Source organism: Humulus lupulus, chromosome 1, assembly GCF_963169125.1.
Source record: "Humulus lupulus chromosome 1, drHumLupu1.1, whole genome shotgun sequence".
NCBI classification, from domain to species: Eukaryota; Viridiplantae; Streptophyta; class Magnoliopsida; order Rosales; family Cannabaceae; genus Humulus; species Humulus lupulus.
The window spans coordinates 136,339,215-136,345,394 of NC_084793.1; the positions used below are offsets into that span (position 1 = coordinate 136,339,215).

Sequence of the window (6,180 nt, forward strand, 5' to 3'; positions counted from 1 at the left end):
TTCACATGAACGACAGAAATTGTTAGTGTCTTTGAACAAAGTGGGCCAATAAAGACCACACTGTAAGATTTTTGCAGCAGTATTTTTCATAGAAAAATGACCACCACAAGCTTCATTATGACAAAAGTTCAGAACACTAAAAATTTCATCATCTGGAATGCAACGTCTCATAATTTGGTTGGGGCAATACTTGAAAAGATATGGGTCGTCCCAATAAAAGTTACGAACCTCGACCAAAAATTTACGTTTATCTTGTGCACTCCATGCATTTGGAAGTTCGCCAGTCACTAAGTAATTGACGATATGAGCGTACCATGGCAACTTAGTGATCGCGAAGAGATGTTCATCAGGGAAGTCATCTCGAATGGCTGGGCCATCAGCGGAATCAGAAAATTCAAGACGAGATAAGTGGTCCGCTACCACGTTTTCAACTCCTTTCTTGTCTTTTATGGTCAGATCAAATTCCTGTAACAGAAGGATCCACCTAATTAAACGTGCCTTAGCATCCTTTTTGGAAAGGAGGTATTTTAAGGTGGAATGGTTCGTAAAGACTGTGATAGGTGAATCAATCAGGTAAGAACGAAACTTGTCAAGTGCGAATACTACAGCAAGTAACTCTTTTTCAGTTGTAGAATAGTTCACTTGAGCACTGTTAAGAGTTCTACTTGCATAATAAACAACGAAGGGCTTCCCTTCCCTTCTTTGACCTAAGACAGCCCCTATAGCATAATTGCTAGCATCACACATGACTTTGAACGGTAAGTTCCAATCTGGTGGCTGAATGATAGGGGCAGAAGTGAGTTTTGCAACGAGCGTTCGGAAAGATTCCTCACACTCAGGTGTCCAACTGAACACAACATCTTTTGCTAGGAGGTTTGACAAAGGGCGAGCAATTGTCGAAAATTTTTGTATGAACCTCCTATAGAATCCTACATGCCCAAGAAAGATCGAATGTCTTTAACAATCTTGGGGGTGGGCAGCTTTGATATGAGTTCAATCTTTGATTGATCAACCTCAATTCCTCGTTCCGACACGACATGCCCCAAGACAATGCCTGATGGCACCATGAAATGACACTTTTCCCAGTTGAGTACCAAGCCTTTCTCTTTGCAACGTTTAAGCACAGACTCTAAATTGAGAAGGCTTGATTCAAAGGAATCTCCAAAGACTGTCAAATCATCCATGAATACTTCCATACATTTCTCGATCATATCACTAAATATGCTCATCATGCATCGCTGGAAAGTGGCTGGAGCATTGCACAGGCCAAATGGCATACGCTGGAAGGCAAAAGTACCAAAAGGACAAGTGAATGTGGTCTTATCCTGATCTTCTAAGGCAATATCGATTTGGTAATACCCTGAATAACCATCAAGAAAACTATAGAAAGGATGACCTGCCACACGTTCCAATATTTGATCGATGAATGGAAGTGGAAAATGGTCTTTGCGGGTGGCTGCATTTAACTTTCTATAATCAATGCACATGGGCCACCCAGTTGTGACCTTGGTAGGAACAAGTTCCCCTTTTTCATTTTGTACCACTATTACCCCAGATTTCTTGGGAACAACCTGAGTTGGGCTAACCCATTTACTGTCAGCAACAGGATAGATTATGCCAGAATCCAGAAGTTTCAAGACTTCAGTCTTTACTACTTCCTTCATCATTGGGTTCAATCTTCTTTAAGGGTCACGATGCGGTATAGCCCCGTCTTCCAATTGAATGTGACGGGAGCAAATTAAAGGACTAATACCTTTGATGTCAGCTATCATCCATCCTAATGCATCTCTTTGTTCTTGCAACACATTGATGAGTTGGCGCTCTTGTGTGGCATTGATCTTGGAGGATATTATGACAGGAAAAGTGTTGTCAGCTCCCAAGACAACATTCTTAAGACCCTCGGGAAGTTGTGCCAACTTTGGTTGAGGAGCTTGTTCAATAGATGGTTTTGGTGTTTCTCGATCTTGAGGGAGTTCCTCAAAGATTGGGTTCCAAAACATGGTTCTTTTAGCCTGTGAGTGTTTGACGATTTCAGGGTTGATTACAGACTCATCGGGCTCAGAACTTTTTGAAATTTGGAAGAGGTGATTAAAATGATTAGATGTGTATTTCAATTCGACCTCTTCCGAAATAAGTGTATCGATCAGATAGGATTGGAAACACTCATTGTTGTCGGGTGGTTGTTTGCCGATGTGGAAAACATTCACTTCTAGAGTCATGTTCCCAAAAGAGATTTTCATGAGACCATTCCTACAGTTAATGAGTGCATTTGCTGTTGCGAGGAAAGGTCTACCGAGAATGATGGGAATTTTGGACTCTATACTCACTTCAGATTGAGTGTCCAAGATGAGAAAATCAACAAGGTAATAGAATTTTTCAATTTAAATCAGAACGTCTTCTACTATTCCCCGAGGTTTCTTAACTAATTGATCAGCCAGTTGTAGCACCACAGATGTGGGCTTGATTTCTCCTAGAACTAATTGCAAGTATATTGAATATGGCATAAGATTTACACTTGCTCCTAAGTCTAGAAGTGCTTGACCAAATTCCTGCTCCCCAATTTGACATGAGATGGTGGGACAACCAGGATCTTTGTATTTAAGCGGTGTCTTACAGTCAATTACCGTGCTAGCTTGTTCTGCCAAGAATGCAGTTTTCTTGACATGATGCTTTCTTTTAACGGTGCACAAATCCTTGATTACCTTGGCATAAGCCGGCACTTGTTTGATCACATGCAACAATGGCAAGTTGATCTTCACTTGTGTTAAAAGGCCTAGGATCTCACCATGATTTTCCAGTACCTTTCCAGTGGATTTCAAAGCTTGAGGAAAGGGTGCCTTTACTGGAATGCTTATTGGCACATCATCATCTGGAGTGGGCATTGACGTACTCGTTGTCTTAGTTAACGGTGAAACCGTACTTTGACCACTTCGAGTAGTGATGGCATTAACCTCTTTGAAATTTGTATCTGCAGAGGTGGAGGCTTGTGCCATGTGTTGCCCTTTTTTATGGATTAGAGGTTGAGCAGGAAGTCTCCCATGCTCTTGAATCGCCAAAGTAGTGTTTAGCTTTGTCATTTGGATTTTCATGTCCTTCATTTCCTCTACCATTTGTGTGAAACAAGATTTGAGCTCTTGAGTTGAGGCTATCTGAGTTTGCGCAAGCATTTGCAAAGTATTCTCAAGAGAATTACTTGACTTTATGTTATTTTGCGGAGCATTGTATGATTTTGGTGGTTTTTGCTGCTCAGACCTCCATTGGCTTCCAGATGCTTGGTTCGAATCCTTCCAGCTGAAATTTGGATGGTTGCGCCAACCGGGATTGTAAGTGTTTGAGAAAGGGTTATAAGGCTTCTTGTAATCCCCTAAAGCATTGCATTGTTCCTCATTTCCTCCTCTTAGCTCACCAAGAGTTGGGCATTCTTGCGGTTGATGTTCCGTCCCTCCACAGATGAAGCATGGATCTCGTGTCTCTACCTTTGCAACCATGTGGATTCCTCTACCTTCTTGAGATTTGAAAGCCTCAAATTGTTGTCTCAATGATTCAATTTGGCTTTTGACGTTGTCATCTTCCCTTAATTGGTAGATTCCAGTTGATCATGGCTTGTCCATAGGACTCAGTCCATTCCATGTGTAGGATTTTTCAGCGAGATCGTCGAGGTACTCGAAAGCTTCATCGAGATCTTTTTGAAGGAATTTGCCATTACACATCATTTGTATGAATTGTCTTTGTCCGGTTGTGAGACCGTCGTAGAAATAGCTTATCAGACACCAGCTTTCGTACCCATGATGTGGGCATTGATTTATCAAATCTCTAAACCTCTCCCAGACCTGATGGAAAGTTTCATGGTCTTTCTGGATGAAGGTAGAGATTTGCCTCTTAAGGCTGCTAGTCTTATGGGGCGGGAAATATTTGGCAAAGAATGCTTTTGTCATTTCATCCCATGTTCCGATAGATCTAGGCCTTAAGGAATACAACCAGCTTTTTGCTTTGTCTTTGAGAGAGAAAGGAAAAAATTTCAATCTCACAATGTTGGTGACATCAACTCGGTTGTTGAATGTAGCCACCACCTCTTCGAATTCCCGTATATGCACGTACGGACTCTCATTTTCAAACCCATGGAAGGTTGGTAAGAGGTTAATCATGCCGGGTTTGAAATCGAAATTCGGCATATTGTTGGGATACATTATGCATGAAGGTGTGGCTGTACGCGTAGGATGTAAATAATCCTGTAGCGCTCTTGGTTGGACTTCATCTTGATGAGCCATCGTGGGTGGTTCAGGAAGTCTCAGTGAATCAGGAGTGTTTGAACGAATGGAAGAAAACGATGAACTAGAAGAGTTTTCTAAAGTTTCTACTTGTTGTCTCACAAATCTCCCTAGTGCGTCTCTATTTCGTGGCATAAATATTTTTTCATTTTGTAAGTATTATAAGCGCAAGTGTGTAATAATGTAATAAGTATACACCAAAAATGTTCCCAGGCCAATTGGAATGGCTGCCAAGGTACCACTTTAGGCCCAAGAGCTTTTCTAGAACTCCCCGGGGTTCTTAGAAAATATTGGAGGGTAATGCTAACACAGGCCTTATTTAAGAACCAATTTTTCTAAGACAGAACAAGTTTGGTTTTTACTAATTTCCACAATTACACAAATGTTCTCAATACTTTTTTTGTTTGTTTTTTTTTTTTAAATTTTATGATTTAAAATTTTATGCTTTTTTCGGAAAAAAAACCTAAATCTAGAAAATAAAATTCTAAACCTAAAAATAAAATTTAAAAAAATGAATAAATAAAAATAAAAATTAATAAGGAAAAATAAAATAAAAGAGAGATTAAAAATTATACTACTTTCTTTTTAAATAGAAAGAAAAAAAAAATTAATTTACTATGCAAACCTTTAATTGTAGAATTACCTCCCCGGCAACGGCGCCAAAAATTGATATCGCCCAATAAATTCCTAAGCGATCACAGTAGTAATCGGGCTATGTCGTATCCACAGAGAGGTAAAATACAAGTAGAAAGGAAGATTAGTAAATCAGAAATAATAAAGTTTGAAATGATGTAACTTTGAAAAGAATATAAACATTAAATAAACAAAATTGAGGAATTAGAATCAGAAAGAAAATATGGAAGGCCTAAGTTACATTCATGCAAACATATATATATTTTAATAAAATTGATTCATTATACTCAACTATAATTCTGCACCATTAATTATAGTTGGAAAATATATATAATAAAGCTCACCTTAAAATATGTTCTTTAACTAACTTCTAATTTTAAAAACCTATCATATTATATACTTTAGAGCGACAAAATACCAATGGCAGAATGCAGTAAAAAGCATATAATATAACAAATATCCTAAATTAAATTAAAAACCTAAATTACATAAGAAGAGCATGACTAGACTTATGTAAAAGATAATAATAAATTTAGAATAAAAATTAGAAGAAAATAAATTTAATTGTAACAAATATATAGAAATGAAGAACAAAATAAAGAATCAATATATTAAAAATATAATGTTAAACATGAACTTCACTCTAGTCTTTCCATAAGAGAATTTAGCCTAAAATAGGCATTGTTTTCACTCACAAAAATGTAAAAGAAAAATAGGAAAAATAATTGTTTTTCTCTCCAACAATACTCTCTACTCTCCTTCCACAATCTGATTATTTTTTCCCTACATTTGGTCCTCTATTTATAGAGAAAATAGGACCCAAAATGTGAAAAATAGTGTACAATATAGTGGGAAAAATGGCTGAAAAATAGGTGCAAAGTGGGGAAAATGGTGTTCAGCCGTGGGAGACAAAGGCTGATCGTGGCAGGCGGCTGGTCGGGCTCGTGGGGAGCATGGCAGGCGTCGTGGTAGCATCTGACTGGTCGGTAGCTGAGTGCGCCAGCCGTGTGTGTTAGGCGCGTGGGGATCATGGCAGGCTGTAGTTGGGCAAGTGGGGGACAGGTGCTGACGACAGGGAACAGGTGGCGTGCATGGGTTGGATGCTGGGCTGGAGGCGTCAGTCGTGGCAGGTGCGACTGGCAGCTCGGCTCGGCTGGCGTGGCTTGGCTGGCCGAATGGAGGACTGCCAAGTGGCAGCATGGGGAGCAGCCATTGCTTGGGTTTGGGCTCCATTTTGGGCTCATTTCTCCTTCAAAAATACCACTTTATCATTATTATT

General features: G+C 39.3%; 1 non-coding gene across 1 annotated transcript; it reads left to right on the plus strand.

Annotated features, from left to right (window-relative positions):
* Positions 1–3,780: 3,780 nt before the first annotated feature.
* On the plus strand, positions 3,781–3,887 carry LOC133813434 (small nucleolar RNA R71). Its single transcript, XR_009884446.1, has one exon. It is a non-coding gene; the product is annotated as a small nucleolar RNA R71 (small nucleolar RNA).
* Positions 3,888–6,180: the final 2,293 nt, after the last annotated feature.